This window comes from Tachypleus tridentatus, unplaced genomic scaffold (assembly GCF_004210375.1).
Source record: "Tachypleus tridentatus isolate NWPU-2018 unplaced genomic scaffold, ASM421037v1 Hic_cluster_2, whole genome shotgun sequence".
Classification (NCBI taxonomy): Eukaryota; Metazoa; Arthropoda; class Merostomata; order Xiphosura; family Limulidae; genus Tachypleus; species Tachypleus tridentatus.
In genome coordinates, this window is record NW_027467782.1 from 11,207,538 (window position 1) to 11,225,788 (window position 18,251).

Sequence of the window (18,251 nt, forward strand, 5' to 3'; positions counted from 1 at the left end):
TTTTTTCTTCTGAATAGTTTATTTTAACTCGGGACTTCTTGTGAAAGAGCGTCAGTTGTCTTCTTACCTCACTCTTGGAAACATTTCGTCTTTTTCATTCGTATATCTGTTGCTCCAATAAAACAACATAAAATCAGTTATTTTGTTTAACTTGTATACAAGTCAAAAGTCAATAATGAAGAATAAAAATCACTGAAGATTGTGAGCTGTATCTGGCCAACAATACAAGCTTAATGCACACATTTATAACTTAATAGATATGCAAAAGTCGATAATTTTAAATAAAACTAAACACAAAAGTATGTTTTTTCTGCGTTCAACAAATAACGTTACGCTTTGACGAACTGTTTAACATATGACAAAGTATCTTGGGCTGTTACCCGTAACTCAGTTGGGAAAGTCACCGTTTAAAGCATTGTCGTGATAATGGCCGTGAAGCACCATGTGATACTGATGGACGTATCTTTACAGTGGTTGTACGGTTGATGGTGTCACAGAATAGTGGTTTAGGCTTTATTTTATTGAAACTGGTTTTTGAGCTTAAACTTTCTAATTACACGTTTTAGGTTTTTGAGTAGAAATACCGTAATACGTAATACTATAATGTTTCTGTCCTTTTTTTTTATTTTAAACCAACGAATAGTGGGATTGACCGTAACCTTATAACGCCTTCAAGGCTGGGAGACGAGCATATTTGGTGCGATCGGGATTCGAACCCGCGACCCTCGGGTTACGAGTCGAACGCCTTAACATACTTGGCCAAGATTTTAATAGATCTTTTGTCCTAAAAACGGTAATATGTTCATTACGCTATCACAGTTTTGTTGTGCTGTTGCAATAAAGTTAATACCCTGAATCAAATAGGCCTAAGATTTATAATAAATATTATGTAAATTGCAAATGCTACTTTCCCCTCAGGCCCAGCATGGCCAGATGGTTAAGGCACTCGAAAGTCGCGGGTTCAAATCCCCGTTATAATGTGACGGTCAATCCCACTATTCGTTGGTGAAAGAGAAACCCAAAAGATGGCGGTAGGTGGTGATGAATAGCTGCCTTCCCTTTCGTTTTACATTGTTAAATTAGGGACGACTCGTGTAGCTTTACGCGAGATTCAAAAACAAACAAACCTATCTCTTAATTTGACGTTAAGATACATTTGCTTCTAGATTTTTAAGTTGTTCATTTCTCAGTTAAACAACCAAAAACTGAGAAGAATAGCATGCAAAACTAACGTATAATTCAATTATAGGATAGTACATGGATGAAATCCTTTGTTAAATGTAATTTTTGTTACTGTGACACTTCGGTTTTTGAAACGTAGATTTATATTTTTATAAATCTTCAATTTCATAAATATCTTGTTACGTATTTCTCTTCGTCTTTGAAGTGTGTTCTTGGATATTAAAGGAGGTCCACAGTGCAGATTGACAGTATGGGGTTCACTATAATGGGAATTTATTTATATACATATAACTCTTTGGGCTTATTGTGGCTGACATTTTAATAAATATTTCTGAAAAGATGTCTACGAATTTGTGTCATTCGCTTATTCTAGAGTAATGGATGTCAGGCCTTTTTCTAGATGGTGGATAAAAGACAGTAGAGTTATTACTACATTCTCAAAAAATTAAAAAGAACTTTTAACATGTGGCATTTACACAGCATTACTTGTGATGGCAATAAGTTTCTTAATCAATACGCTACATAAATAACGTAACTACATAACCAAACTGGCAAAGTACAGAACTTCACAATTTGAAAAACAATTTTTTCATTAAATCAATTCTCTTAATTCTACATTAAAAACAAATCAGATTATGACACACATACCTGCTACCGGATCCACAGCTTGCTTTGCTAGTTTCGAAGAGCTGCAGCAAAACTTGAAGTTCTGGTGGCATTCAAAGCAGAATTACTACTTCCACTGTAGTGACCAATCATGTTATTAATATGTTGCCCAGGATGAAGGGGAAAAATAGCTGCCATAGTGTGAACACCAGGTTTGGGAGGGGCATGGATCGTTAGGGAGGGAGTCTTAGAGCCATGTGGTAACTCTGAAGACAAAACCAATCATCAGTTCAGGCAGTTAGCTCCAATGATCTCCATAAAACTTAAGAGCTTCAAAGAAATTATGGATATATACACACACATAATACCATTCACATGGTTTTGACACACCTATCAATTTTGTCTTTTCAATTTCTAACTTTCAGTAAGAGACTCTCCATGCCATTATAATCAAAACAAAATATATAACTTGTGCTATTTTCCTTCATTGTTTGTGTATGTTATTAATTTCCTTCACACACTTGGTTGTGCATCAGACGAAGTTTTATATGTCTTATAGTTAACCTTTCCACCACAAGTTAGGTGGGCTTAAAATTTAATTTCAACATTATTCAAATCACACAAAAGGAGCTCTCAGTGAAAAGAAAGTTAACCCTCAAACTACTGATTTGTCTTAATTTGTTCATTACCAGTGGAGTTCATACATATTGTATCATACTAAGTATTGTTATATTTTTGTTCTCTACAACATTCAGTGTAAAAATATGCCAAAAAAAAAATGCACAGTCACTAACATTCTTCATTAAGTTTGTAAGAGACACAAGTAGTAATTAATGGAATAACTGCAATATTAATGTTATATTCGTTTAAATTGTAACAAGTTATTAAAGTCTCTCTAAACGACAAGAACTCAAAAATGGTTTTGGTATGAAAAGTTGACAAGAACCCCCACTGGTAATTCTACGATTGAACAATAAACAATTGTACTTTTTTCCATATAAAACATCATACACTTAATCCATTTATGAAACAATTTATAACTAATGAAGGTCTCAAAACATAATTTTTTTTTTTCTGTACCTGTTACGTTCATATACAAACAAAGCAGAAGTAAGGTTCCCTTATGAACTTGCTAAATACGTGAAGAAGGAATGATCTACATCTTTTCTGCATACCCCCCTACAGATGTGATGTCTAATTTAGGCACGTGCGCTATACACCAATATGTGAACAATCCAGTCAACAAGTAGGTTAAACAATGACGAATTTTAATTTTTTTAGCATAAATTTACACGAATTCAAAACTCCACTGTATTAACCAGCCATCTCATCCGCTACTTACTTCCTATCGTATAATTTGTATTTTTGTCGATAATATGACGCAGAAGAACTTGAAAAATAATCCAAACATTGTCCAATCATTGCCTTGGTTAAAAACTTAAAACTGTGTACATAGCGTTAATTTACAACCTTTTTATCACTGACATTTTAATAAACATATCAAATCGTCTATCGCTCTTTGAAATTATGTATTGAACTGAAATATATTAGCATTCTCTTTAGAAGTGGATTATTTTATGCAGTTCTAATATGTTCAAAACAAAAGAATTCACCGTCTTGTTTGTTTGCTTCACAATTTTATTCAAAGCTATACAAAGATCTAATACTAACCGTTACTAACCCTGAACCGAAACACTAAACGTGCTAATCATCAACATCCACTGTTAATTCTTCAGGTTACTCTCGTCTGGGGTTTTATTGTTACTCTTTCGACACGTCCATGTTTTTACGAGAATAGGCTACGAACCACAAATCCTCGGATTCACAGTCCAAGCACGCTAACCACAAGGCATTATCAAGATATAGTTATAATGCACAACACTAACAAAAAAAAAAATCAGTAACTCTGCACAACGACAACGACTTTCATAACCTAGAAACACTTCACAAGAATCGCATTTTTGGAGAACACTTTAAAAACCTGATATCACACTAACTATCACACGCTATAATACACTTCCTATTCATTCTCACTTCATTCTAGCTTCCAAAAGGGCTCGAGTTCATTTTTTCAATTATCTAAAATTTTGATGCAACATTAATTCTTAATATAACAAAATTCACGACTGTATATATTTATACGACTGAAAACAAATAGCTTTAAAGTTTCACGAATTTCATAAAGAGTATACCGGCTGAAAACACCATTAACACCGAGGGTACTGAAATTATAAAAGAAAGCTTTCTGATCTTCATAAGTAGATACCTTAGAAATGTATTGCCTTCCAGTGGCACAGCGACATGTCTACGGACTGGCAACGCTAGATTCCAGATTTCGTGGTGGGCAGAGCACAGATAGACGATTCTGTAGTTCGGTGCTTCATTACAAACAACAACAGATATGCGTATTTAATTAGTTGTACCGATGGCCCAGGTAACAGTTTATTGTTATCGTGAGTTTTTATTACTTTGTAAAAACTTCCTTTTTTGTTAAACATTACATATAAATATACATAAGCACATTAAAGTGATTTTTTTTTACTGTATCGTACTGTAAGGTGCAATGTGGCCTCTGTATGAAAGGGAGGGCATCCTGGTGAATAATGTACATATTTTGATTTGTACACACGTTATTATTAAACCAATGTAAACAGAAGTAAAATCAATATCGGTAATCAGTACGTGTTGCCAGTTATTATAATTATACAATATTTTGATTATCTGAAACAAATGTATGCTTGGTTCGCTACAACTAGAACACTACCAGCAACACACCCTGTTCAGAAGAAAACTTACGACTATTATTACGACTATCATAAGACTCTCCAATCAAAACTTACGACTATCATAAGACTCTCCAATCAAAAGAAATGTAAAGATCGAAAGCTGAAGAACAAACAGTAATGCCTAAGTGAAATAAGGTTTGTCTGTGTAGATTAGCCTTACGAAAACCGCAGCTGCAATACCATGAAAATCACTTAACCCTTTTCTCAACTGCGATTTATATAAAACGGGACTGGAGAAAGCGACTTACGGTTGACATCAGATGATGCGAACATTTTGAATGGGCCATCGTAAAAATTCACGAATCTTTGCACAAACGAAGTCTTAAAAGTAGGAAAGAATATAAGGACAGGCTGAGGAGTAGCTGGCACTGCGCAGTGGGAGAGGTCTTCTCGAGAAGATGTGGACCTTTCCTTCTGCACAAAAGAATTTAAGTGATTTTATACGAAAGTGTACTGCTACTACTACTACTAATAATAATAACAACAACAATAAGCATACTGTAGGCATTTTAGGATGCTGAGAGCAATCGTTTGACCCAAAGCCCATGAATACGCTCATGATGCGTATTCAAGTTTTAAAATACATAACATGAATAACGGCTGACTTACCACAACTGTTTCGCTCAGCTATAAAATCATCGACTTCTTTTAATGCCAATAGGTACGACATATTACATCACGTTGAATAATTTTACGTCTCTGTTATCAACAGTCAGACTATTATCACTCTGTTTGATGAGCAAAAAAATACACAACAGGCTATCTGTGTCATGCCTACTGCACGGATCGAACCTTAAATTGTAAAGTTATAAGCAACCTAAGTTCCTGCTGAGCCATCATCGTGAGGGGATGGGTGAGTCAAACACCATACAAAAATTACCAAAAAAACAAAGGGTGAAGTCACTCATTGTCTTTGTCACGGTAAAATATGCAGGAAAGCCGTACCTTAAATAGTGGGATTAATCACAGTATTAGTGAAATTGAGTCATTTGTTTACTGTTAGAAGTCCTTTAACGAATAAACAATGAACCCAGAAGAAAGTCTTGTCCATAAACAGTTTAGAAAGATATATTTAATACGCAGATGGGGTCTATGGACGACACAGATAATTCTTGGGTTAAACCTAAACAGTGTTTTCCGACATATCGGCACACAGAACATGTTTACAGGTTCAACGCAGATATTATGTTTATAAGCAAGTTTTAAATGAGTTTTTTTTCTTACAAAGAAAATCAAAACAAACACTATCAGTTACCTTTTGAAGTTATATACAGACGTAGCATCTACACACTTCGGTTCATTCAAGTTCTAAGGGAAACGAAAGCAAATAAAAGTACTTCACTTAGATATAACATCAACAGCTTTATACAACATCAAACCGTTGTCCATCACCATCTGCACCAAAATTACACCAAGTCCTTTAAAATATATTCTTTTGGTTTTTGCACAACCTTAATTTAAAAAAAAATTATTTATTTATTGCATATAATTATTATGGTTCAGAATGAAGTAGGAAAGTGAGCGCACACAAAACGCACACAAGCTTCGCTATCTGCTAAGCACGGTTGCACTGAGTAATTGGCCATATTTACCTACACATACCTTTCCCCCAAAGTCTTGGCGGTCCTGCTGGAAGTATGTGTGTGTTAAGTGAGTCATCCATATGAATTTTATGTTAAAACAAAGACTTTCACAAAATCCGATAATGAAATATCGTAAACACAGCTCCAGCAATCCTTTTCCTTAAAACCGCGTGTTCAACAGTTGTAGAAGTAGAAACTCATAAGTGTATTCCAAATTAGTAACACCTGGGTATTGACGCCACAGTTACAACGGTAAGTTATCAGAAACTGTAAAGAAACAACTTAGATATACATGTGAAAAAAAAGACAACCATCATACATCATTATATATCAAGGGTTTAATAAATATCCCCCCCTTCGGAATATCCTCAGAAGAACCAGACTTCGTCACACACACTTTTAAATGAAATAATCAACATATAAGCAAACAGATAGTATTTTAATCCTTAGGAAAATGTATCGAGAAAAATCGGTCAGTTAGTAAATGAACGCCACGCTCAAATTCTTTCCAATCGTCCTGAAATTACCTAAATGTAATTTATAAATCTATTATCGTGACATCAGGCAAGATGAGTAAAACTTAAGTCGATTTTCAAAACCGGATGGAAATTGAAACGATTTTCGTCTAATCGATTTCCAGTACAGCGAGTGACATTTCCAAAAGGCTACCAAGCGATAAAAGCTAGAAAACTACAATAGTATATAAGCCAGATTATTATTTGAAAGGCTATACTTAAATATCAGAAGTTAGTGATAACAAGTTCACGAAGCAGTGCATGGGTTTTTAAAATACATTTAACTTTATTGTTTAAAGTTTGCATAGGAAAAAAAGTTAACATATTAAAGGAAAATGGAGTGGAATAATTCCATGTGACTTGATACTCAACTTTAAAAGATTATCGTTAATAACTGTACATCTTAAAAAAATTAAATTGGGTGGGTGGATGTACACTAAGTAACAACAACCTGCATAAGACCACTTTTACTTAAGTTTGATTTCTTCAATATACGTTATATTGTTTTCTATGCTGACAAAAAACACTGAACCTTTTATTAACTATATAATTTAATTTGTATTCAGTGAGTGTTTTCAAGGATGTGAGAAGCCAAATATTATAATGAATGAACCTTCTTAGTTAAAGCAGGTTAAACAGTTGAAACTAAAATGTCACGTTTTTACTGATAGTTTTTAACTATTATCATCTTGATAACAATTCACATACAGCAATTGTCTAATTAAATCAAAGACAAAGAAATGTACTAAAAAAGATGGCAAACACTCACATAAAAAAAATAAATATTTCATTAAAATAATAACTCCATGAACATAGTTATTTAATGTTAAGTGTTAACTGACTTTATCTGTTGTCAGTCCAAAACTGGTTGCTTATCAGTTCGATTATAAGACTATAATCGTAACATTTTTAATTAATGATTAAATGGTACAATAGATTATATTACACGTTTTTAAGCTGTGAGTTTTTGTTTCTATTTTTCTCTGTAAATATGCACTCTACTTAAACTAAAGACATACTTATACGACTTGGATTTAAATGTATTCATAAAGAATGTGAAAAAACAACGTATTTGCGAGTCATTTGAAAACACTGAACCACAAGAATAAGAGAATCAATTTAAAATAAAACACCAGTTTTAATAAATGAAGCTCAATTAAAATTCCTTTTAACCAAAGAAATTATTCAGTCGCATTTATTCCAGTTTAAACATTAAATCATCGGCATGTAATATCATTGCTTCGCCAAATTAAACATTTTCTACCCATCCTGTACATATTTTACATAAAGAAAAAATATTTTTTTTGCTATAGATGAGACCGACTAACGGGTTCTAGCATTAAAGAAATCTCCTAAAACGAGATTTCCGCACACCACTGACTTAAAATCGGTTATGAGCAAATTGAAAAAAATGAGGCAGAAATATTTGCGAGCAAATGTGATGTTAAACATAATTATTAGGCTTCACTAACCTCTGCACTCCCCATCAAAACTTTATACTATTAAAGAAACATCCGTTTATGGTAAGAACGAAAATATCTAATTTGTATACGTAAAAATAAATGTAGAGCTAAATTGTTTACGTTTGTGTGTTTTCTTTTAGCAAAGCCACGTCGGGCTATCTGCTGAGCTCACAGAGGGGATTCGAACCTTCGAGTTTAGCGTTGTAAATCCGTAGACTAAGATAGCAAAAAAAAAAAAAAGAAGAAAGAATAGAACGGCAGTGGTATCAACAGTTTGAAACTACTATGTAGAAACTAGATAGATTGAAAGTGTAGTGTATCAGTAAGATATCTTTAGAGTTTCAAATTTTTAACCAAATCTTTGAATTCATCATCATCATCTGCCACTCGATTCCTTCAAGGAACATAGGGCCGCAATCACTGCGGTTTCTGTAACAGGTTGAGTTAAGTGAGTAGGTTGTAAGCCCACTGCACCGATATGTTCCTAATTTAGAAGTGTAAGACTAGAGGGAAGGTAGCTAGTCATCACCACCCATCGCCAACTCTTGGGCTACTCTTTTACCAACGAAAAGTGGGATTGACCGTCACATTATAACGCCACGACGGCTGAAAGTGTGAGCATGTATGGCGCGTCCGGGATGCGACCCCACGACCCTCAGATTACGAGTCGCACGCCTAAACACGCTTGGCCATTCCGGCCCTGACAGCATATGAATCAAGATTTACATGCATTTATACTAAAGTTATACAAAAATATTTAGAAATACTTTTTCGAGATTTGCGACTTTTATATAAATCCTTTTCACGTATCAGCCCTCAAATATATTCTATCATTATGTTTTCGTTATACACGCTCCCAAGTCACAAAAAGCAAAGTTTAAAGAGAAGAATAGGTCTTTTCCATTTACTTTAGGCATAAGCAATTAGGAAAAAACATTTTGTGCCCGGGAACAAGAAAAGGTAAAAATTTTCTTACATAGTGTGATATTACATATACACAGGTAATTATTTTTTAAATCAATATACATGGTGAGTGAAATATCAAACGAAAAGGTTATGGCTGAAAGACATTTAAAAGCAAGATGGACGATTTCGATTTAGATGTTATTCCTGTTAAGTTAGTGTAGTTTAATAAATGAAAATATGGTCTAAAAAACCATAAATTTACCTCTGACATCATGTTTGTAAACACCTTCACGATTTTTGCATGTGTAAATTCCGCGTCTTCAAACTAGATGTTGGTTAGCACTAATTTGCCACCCTATTTTATTTGCGTTCTCTCACTATTAATAACTTTTCTTTGAGATTTGAGTACCAAATAACTGGTTCTTCTCTCGCTTGGTTTGAACATATTAATGTAAGAGTAGAACCACGTTCAATTTCGTAGACGAATGTAAAACCTGAAACAAGCAGGAAACTACCGAAAATATAAAATAATTGAGTGTAATTAGCCATTGAAATCTCTCTGCGCTGTACTCTTTGTAAGTCACTTTCTGTATTGTTTCTAAGTGAAATATCAGTGTTACTATGCGCATAATAGTATTCTTGTTTGAATGACGTCATGAACTGAAGTAACATTGAGGTAGAAAAACGTTTTACTAACAATAATGATTGCAAAGTTTATTGCTTTCTGTTGTGTGAAAGACGCTTGAACTGAGAAATTATATTCATGTTTATGTTATGCATAATTTAGATTTAATAAACAATAACAACACTTGCCTAAGAGTTCAACTTGAAATTTAGGTAAAAGCAAATAAAATTTATACGAAATTTTGTTTTGCAATTTCTTCTGACAATACAAATCTTAGTCAGTATTTATGATATAAACCATAATAAGACTGCTTACAGATGTCTCATGATACACATAAATTATAATTGAGTAGTTATAAATCTACAAACACTGTAACAATATTTAAATTAAAAAATCAGTTAAAGAATATTCACATATATAACTTATGTGACAAATACTGCATTCTATGGTGTTATATAGGGATTAATGACTACAATTAGCTGTATTAATATTTTGTTCTTCAAAATTAATAAGATTTCAATAATTTGTTTTTTGAATTTCGCACAAAGCTACTCGAAGGCTATTTGTGCTAATCGTCCCTAATTTAGCAGTTACCAGCTATTAATCTTTAATAGCTTTTAAACTTTACGTCTACATGTAATGTATATGCAAAATACTAGACAATTAAACATCTAGGTAAAACACCCCCTTGTTCCAAATAAAAGTTAAAATCTCTGTTTTTTGTTATTAATTTACTCAAAAAGATAAACATTTTTAAAATTTATTTATAAAAACTATTCATTGTGCACAGTGCTAAAACGTTGTTAATAGTGATTAGCTACCTTTTGAAATATGACATTGAGGTATTTGTAAATGTATAGTATTAAGGCATTTATATATGTAGAATAGATTTCAGTTCTGCGTGCGTTATAAAAGTTAAATTCTTGTGTTTGTAAATCAGTCATTCACAAAATACAAAAATGAACTGATTTTTCGTTGAAAAGTTATTCCATTATGAAAGATATAGTTTAATTTTGAGACATTTTCGTGTTTGTATTTACAAAAAAAAAGTTTGAATATAATGTCGTTTCATAAATTGATATCCTGTAATAAACTGTTATTTTGTGTAACGAATAGTGAATTGAAAGTATTTAATATACTAGTTTTGAAATGTGTGTTTATCGGATAAAAAGGTTATTGCACGTGACCGTGGAAGTGTCCCACATGGTCGATGTTTGAAAATATTCCATGACGTCATTTAGGAATTGTGAATTTTCCGTGAGCTGTACTATGTTGTGAGGTAGAAATAATTTAAATATATTGTAGATAGTGAAAATATATTTAAAAAGCTCTGAAACAAAGTAAAGCAATGTACAATATAGCAATAAAAAATATCACGAGTGGGTAAATGCTGAAATTACATATGCATTGCGTATACAGTTAATTTTCACTTGGGAGCAAAGAACTTTATTTAATCTATAGTACCCTGTGATGAAAGCATGCATGCGACTTTATGATAGGCACTACATGATGTATCCACGTGTCGACAGTACATATATTTATTTATTCAGACTTAATTTTTTTGCTGAGCATACTGTTGTATTGTATCGTGGCTATATATTTTTTCATGGAAATATTTAGGTAGTAAATAATTATCTTAAGACGTAAGGTCATTAAAATGTCTTAGTTGAAGTCGTTCGTTTATTCATTGTGTATATATACTGTTATGCGTGTTCAAAATACTTTATTAATTTGGTAAAATGCCACGCGTTATCATTATTTCATGTTAATGTTTTGGTATAGTAGACGTAAAAAAACAGCATCGTTAATAAAGTATACATACTAAGTATAGATAACTAAGAAACTCGCGAAGTCTGACTTACTACAATCTTAAAATCACCCTAAAACACACACGTCTAACAGTTTAATCTGTCGCAATGTCACTCGTTTTTTGGTTATATTTAACGTTCCAGGTATCTCATGACTGACTTGTGAAACTCAGTCAAAATCGGTTTAATAGTAATATTTTATAGAAAAACATAACGTACACAATGATACGTTTTGTTCAGTTTTGTGTAAAGCTGCCCAAGGGCTATCTATGCTAGCCGCCCCTAATTTAGCAGTGATAAGACTAGAGGGAAAGTAGCTAGTCCGCACAACACCCCAAAAGCTCTTGGCCTACTTTTTTCTTTTTTTTTTAATTTTCGACTCGCATGTTAAGAATTAAGAGCACTAACCACCTGACCATGCCAGATCGTATACAACGGTATGAACAACATGCAAATTGTACAACAGTATGAACAACACACCAAAATAATGAATGGAAAAGTTGAGGTTGTCCTAGTTATTAGCGTGCGCGAACTATTTGTTAGGATTCCTGGTTTACAATCCAATTCTAACGAACATATTCCACATTCTATGATAATGGAGAATACTATCTGACGATCATACAAGAGTCCGATATTTGGCGTTGACGCACAAGTACTAAACGTCCATAACTTGGAGAATTTTGTCCATACTGTGATGATGAATGTTCGTTATTTAAGCATTGACCTTTAAGTCCATCAATTACGAAGGATAAAGACACATGATTTCACGTGTCCACCAATGAGAGTAGTGACCTCGGATAACCTTTCCCTTCTCGTCTTTTGTGTTCTGTGTCCAAGAAATCTGAGAACTCGAGAGATGTACTTGGATATCACAGTTGAAGGAGCACAGAGTGACCTTACAGTTGTAAATCTGAACGCATTATAAATTTAAAAATGCAGTGCTCACTTCAGTATAGTAGAGCCTGCTTAACAATATTAGAAGAAAGACTATCGAAAGTGCCCATCACATGGTGCATCTTGAGTTGAATATAAACAAAGAATATATATATAATTTATGTAATTTAAAAGAAGATCATGTCTCTTGACCGTCAATCTGTACGAGTTCGATGTGACAGAAGGTGCACGTGCAACAGGGCTTGTCACACAGCATGTCTCCCTTCTCTCTCCCTAATCATAAGTGTTAATCACCACATTTCACTTGTGTTAAATAGTTTACGGTTGATTAAAGATCGACTTGTGTAAATAACAAAACATATCGATAAACACGTAAAAATAATTGATATATTGATCAACATCGTATAAATATCATATGACGTATTGATAAACGCTATTGTATGAAAATACGTAAAGTATTAATAAATACTTGTATAAGTAGTAAAAATAAATAAACAATTTTAAAAGAAATTAGGAACCATTGGGTATTTTGGATGGCATTATGATCCATATAGTTAAATGAAGCAGTCTAAATCACGATACCATCCAAAGTATAGACTGAAAATCGTTTTAAAATATATCCAAGTCGTATCACTTTACTTATTACTGTACTTTTTTATTATGACACTTAATTTGTTTTGAATAGTTTTACAGAAATTTTAACAATAACCAATGATACCTATTTTCCGTTAAAGTTTTATTTTTTCCCTATATATTTCAGTTTTTATGTCTATGCAATGAACACGATACATATAAACTTTCAGAATAGCCATATCCACGATAACTATAACTTTTACAATAATTAAAAATCACAATCAGAACTACATCAAATTTAATACTTACTTTGATCAGTAGATAAGTGTATAAAACTGTCACAGTAGGGATTGAGGTTTATAAATTTTGATTATTATTTCCTTACTTTTGTAGCACGATCTCTACTGAATCTTAATATATATATATTTATAATATTCTTGCTTGCTTTCTTTTCATGTTCCAGGTGGGTTAAGGCGTTCGACTCGTATTCCGAGAGACGCGTGTTCGAATCCCTGTTGCGCTAAACATGCTCCCCCTTTCCCCCATGGGGGCGTTATAATGTGATGATCAATCCCACTATTCGTTGCTAAAAGAGTAGCTCAAGAGTTGGCGGTGTGTGGTGATGACGAGCTGCCTTCCCTTTAATCTTACACTGCTAAATTAGGGACGGCTAGTTTAGATAGCCCTCATGTAGCTTTGCGCAAATTAAAAAAAACAAAATCTTTTTTATGTTATTCTTATATAAAGTATATACTTTACCTATAGAAATTGTATTTATCCACCAGTTTGTAGCACCATCTGTTGGTTTAAATCGGGTTGAAAAGATATTTATGTATGTCTATGATATGTTTACTATTAATAAAAACTCTGTATATATTTATAGGTATATTAAAAGTAGATACCCACAGACCAGTCAAGTAAGCTAGATAAATCTTGTAACAATAGTCCAATCCCTCTGCCCCCAGTGGCTCAGCGGTATGTCTGCGGATTTAAACGCTAAAAACCGGACTTCGATACCCGTGGTAGGCAGAGCACAGGTAGCCCATTGTGTAGCTTTGTGCTTAATTCAAAACAAGAACAAAAACAACCAAGCCCTGTAGGGGCGAGTTTCGTTGACATGATCGGGTAGGAAGTAGACGAAACATTGATGTACCGTAAACCTTAGCGACCTTTTTATCTTATTATTAGTATATATATATGACAGGTTTTCACTTAGGAATTCAATAGGATGGTTTTTCGGCGCATGAATTATTTGAAAACCTTGTCAGTCCCTTCTATTACTGTACTTAATAATAAATAAATGTACTGCAAAACTCTTAAAAATAAATATTGTTAAACACTTTCATGAATCATCTTACTATAACGGTAGTAGCGCGTATATCAATATCTATGTATATAACCAAAACTCATGCGCTATATATTGAACCACACCACAAACAAAATTCATACATTTGAAACTTTGGGTATTCAGAACTTAGACAATTAGAAAAATAACTGTAGTATGTGTAACAACCATTTCTGTATAATATAACACAGTTTTAAATAAAAAGTACTCGCTTTACTATGAAAACAGGAATGGAATGGACAGGTGGTTAAGGCACTAGACTCATAATCTGAAGGTTACGGGTTCGGATCCCCGTCACACCAACCGTGCTTGCTATTTCAGCCGTGAGGTCGTTATAACGTCACCGTCAATCTCACTATTCGTTGGTAAAGAGTAGTCCAAGAGTTGGCGGTGGGTAATGATGGCTACTGCCTTCCTTTAGTCTTACACTGCTAAATTAGGGATAATTAACGCACATAGCTCTCGTGTAGTTTTGCTCTAAATTAAAAAATAAACGCAACTTTTCTCGGACTGCACGTGAATATTTGACTATATGTTTATTGATACAATTTTTTAAATGTAGTACTGAGACTTCATAGTTCGTATAAAATATCTTTCACTAAACGGTATCACTTTTCATATATAAGAGCATTACAGTTTATATTAGTAAAATATATAAAAATATTAAGTTTTGTACATTGAATCTTTTTAATGAAGTTACGTATCACTAAAGAAACAATCCGAAAACGACTCTTCCCTTGTATAACTTTTTGCTTTTATGTTAAGTGGTCTTTGGTTTGAATTGCCTCGAAGTGCGGCGCTGCATATTGTATTAAAAAGAAATATATATATTTGGTAACATATTTTCTTCCCTTTATATATATTTTTGCATAAGTATCATGGTAGCTAAGGTTTATCTAAGCAGTCTCGCGTTATAAAGCACGTGATGGTATTTTACTTTAACGTGTTGTTGTAAAACAAGTTTTTCTTAGAATTTGTTTGTTTGTGTTTTGAATTTCGCGCAAAGCTACACAAGGTTATCTACGCTAGCCGTCCCTAATTTAGCAGTGTAAGACTACAGGCAAAGCAGCTGGTCATCACAACACAAACCACCGCCAGTTTTGACCCTCACATTATAACGCCCCCACGTCTGAAAGGACGATCATATTTGGTGTAACGGGGATTCAAACCTCGACCCTCGGATTACGGGTCGAGTGCCTTACTCACCTGGCCATGTCGGGTCAGTTTTCTTAGAAGGCTGTATTGTTGCAAAGTTGTTAAGAGATCGAAAAAATTGCAATAGCCTAAGCAGCTGCCACGTAAAAGCTGGTTTGCTGTATAATATCTATATAAATGTAATAGTACTGTGCTATATGTCCATATACTTACTTCGCAGGGTGTTGATGGATCTTCAAAATTAATATGGAGGCTTATTAGGTCCATACGGAGGAATAAGTTTTCAGTTTTGCGGTTTTTACCACTACTTCGTCCTCTGTAGATGGATCTTTACCAATTTTGGTAAAAGGGTTCCTTGGGTCTATGGGAAGATATTTATAAACTTCCAGTTTTGCGGTTTTTGTGAGGCTTTTTTTGCGTTTTTTACCACTACCTCGCCCCCTGTTTACGAATATTTACTAAGTCTGGCAAGAAGGCTTGTTAGGTTCATACAGAAATACAATGTAATATGCAGTATCACCTTTTATGTTTTGCAGTTTTTATGGGCGTTTTTGCAGTTTTTACAATCGCATTTTAGGAAAACAACTTTGCATGTTGCAATATAACTTTTCATTTATCATGAATTTACATAATTTCTACCCAAAAGGGGTACTTTAGCGAGGCTAATAATAAATTAAGCATAATGTCATAATATTGGTCACACACCTAAACCATTTTGGACTACTATATAATGAATTATACAGACCTCAAGTTTTATATAACTCGAGCTTTGTGTATAAGGAGTGGTTTAGTTTTAATTTTCTGAATGCTCAGAGAGATATTTCAATATTGTATTTACTTAGTGACAAAGGAAAAGACTACCACCAAATCACCACAGTTTAACTTCTATAATAAATAGTAGGCTTATCACAAAATAACGTTGAATTTCATATGTAGGCGCCTTTTCGACACCCGCAGAAGCGAAGGAAACTTATTTGAAACGATTTTAATTCAGCTCTTAAAAAGTTACAAATTTAATTCTTTATATGTGGAGTCAAAAGGGGTTTGGCGTTTTCGGTACTGGATCCAAGGATTTACATGATAATTAGCACAAGTATTAGGGAGGAAAAAACTATTACTAAATGTAAGAGCTATGTAGGGCTGCCTGGTGAACTTGAAAAATGTGATCAAAGAAGATAGGGTGAGAATGGACTCATCACTTGATCCGCTTAGTATTTATATTGCAGACTCGGCAGTCTTGGCTTTACATGGAAAATAAAATCCTTATATTACTGGCTTCTCCGTTTCACCTATCGAAAGCTTAGTGTTTTAATTTTTGTCATCATTATACTTTCCCTATAGTTAATTTAAGAACACTATTTCTATTTTTTAATACAGTAACATTTCATAATTTCCAAGTCTTGATTCTGTTTCTTTTACAGTGAGGTCGTCAGTAATATAGGAATTTTATCCTCCATGCTAAGTAGAGACAGCCTTATTATTTAGCAATACAGTATACCCTCACCTGTTCGCGGCCCCGCATATTCGCGGGTTAGGCTCTTAACCCTATCGCATCGTATGCCGGTATACCGGGCTAGCGTCGTAACGTCATAAAAACGAATGCTCGGTAAACCGGGTTTTGTAGGTCATAGAGACCAAAAGCGCTTTTCGAGGGTATGTCTGTATTTACTCTCTCAAGCAGTTTTATCGATTGACGTCTTTATCGAACCATTATTACTGAATTGTACTGTATTATTATTACCTGAACTGTGCGTACTGTATTTATCTGTCTAAGTTTGCCTTTAAATTTGTTCCACTTTCTGTCAATTCTAATACATGTGTTGTACGCATAGAAAATGACTTTACGGTACAGTAATACAGTATGGGTAACTATACTATGCGGTGTTACTGTCCTCCTGTACTTACGTTTCTTTTTGATTAAAATATTGTTGCAGTACAAAATTAAAATGTGTTTACATTATCATTACTACATTAGTGAAATACATGACTGCATGCAGTATTACTACATTATTACTGTATTAATGAGTAAGAGTGTCTTTAGAAAGTGTCTGGGAAGCATTTAGTACCGTATATAATCTCATACATAGAAGTTTTAAAACTGCATCCAATATTCGCGGTTTTTTCGCTATTCGCGGGGGGTAAAGAACGTAACCCCCACGAATAGCGAGGGAATACTGTAAATGTTTTTCCTAACACGTGTTTACTTTTTATAAGATGGCATACATTGGTTACTTGCATTCTTAAGCTTTATAAATTTTGCATAGAATAATACTAAAACAGCCAGTTAAAGATCGTGAAAACTATTTTTCTCTATCGGATGATGATTAAATTATAGTTTCTTTTAGAAGTAGTTAAGCGCTAGGCCTTATAAAGAAAGATGATAATGCTACGAAAACAAGAAATCTCATTTATGGCTGTTCGTTGGTTTCCAACTCTGGGATGATGTGGATAGCTGAAAAGCGACATGTACACCGAAGATAGAGCCACTGTATCAGTGATTTCCAACCTTTTTTATACCCCCACCCCTAAAAAATTTTAATATGTTGTCGCACCTCTCACAGTAATTATTTATTTAAGAATGAAGGTGAAGATGGCCAAAACAAATGTTATCTCTCAACCCCTGGAACGCTATCTCACACCCCTGGTTGGGAACCACTGCTCTATACCATGTGGCTCTTCGTGCTTAACTTCTGATGACCTATAGAGAAATAATCTAGATTTCTTGTATTGCTTTAATACGGGCTTTATCTCCATTTCTACATAGTGTTAGTACACTTAGACGCTTAAGGGACTGCGCAAATTGAGTCCCC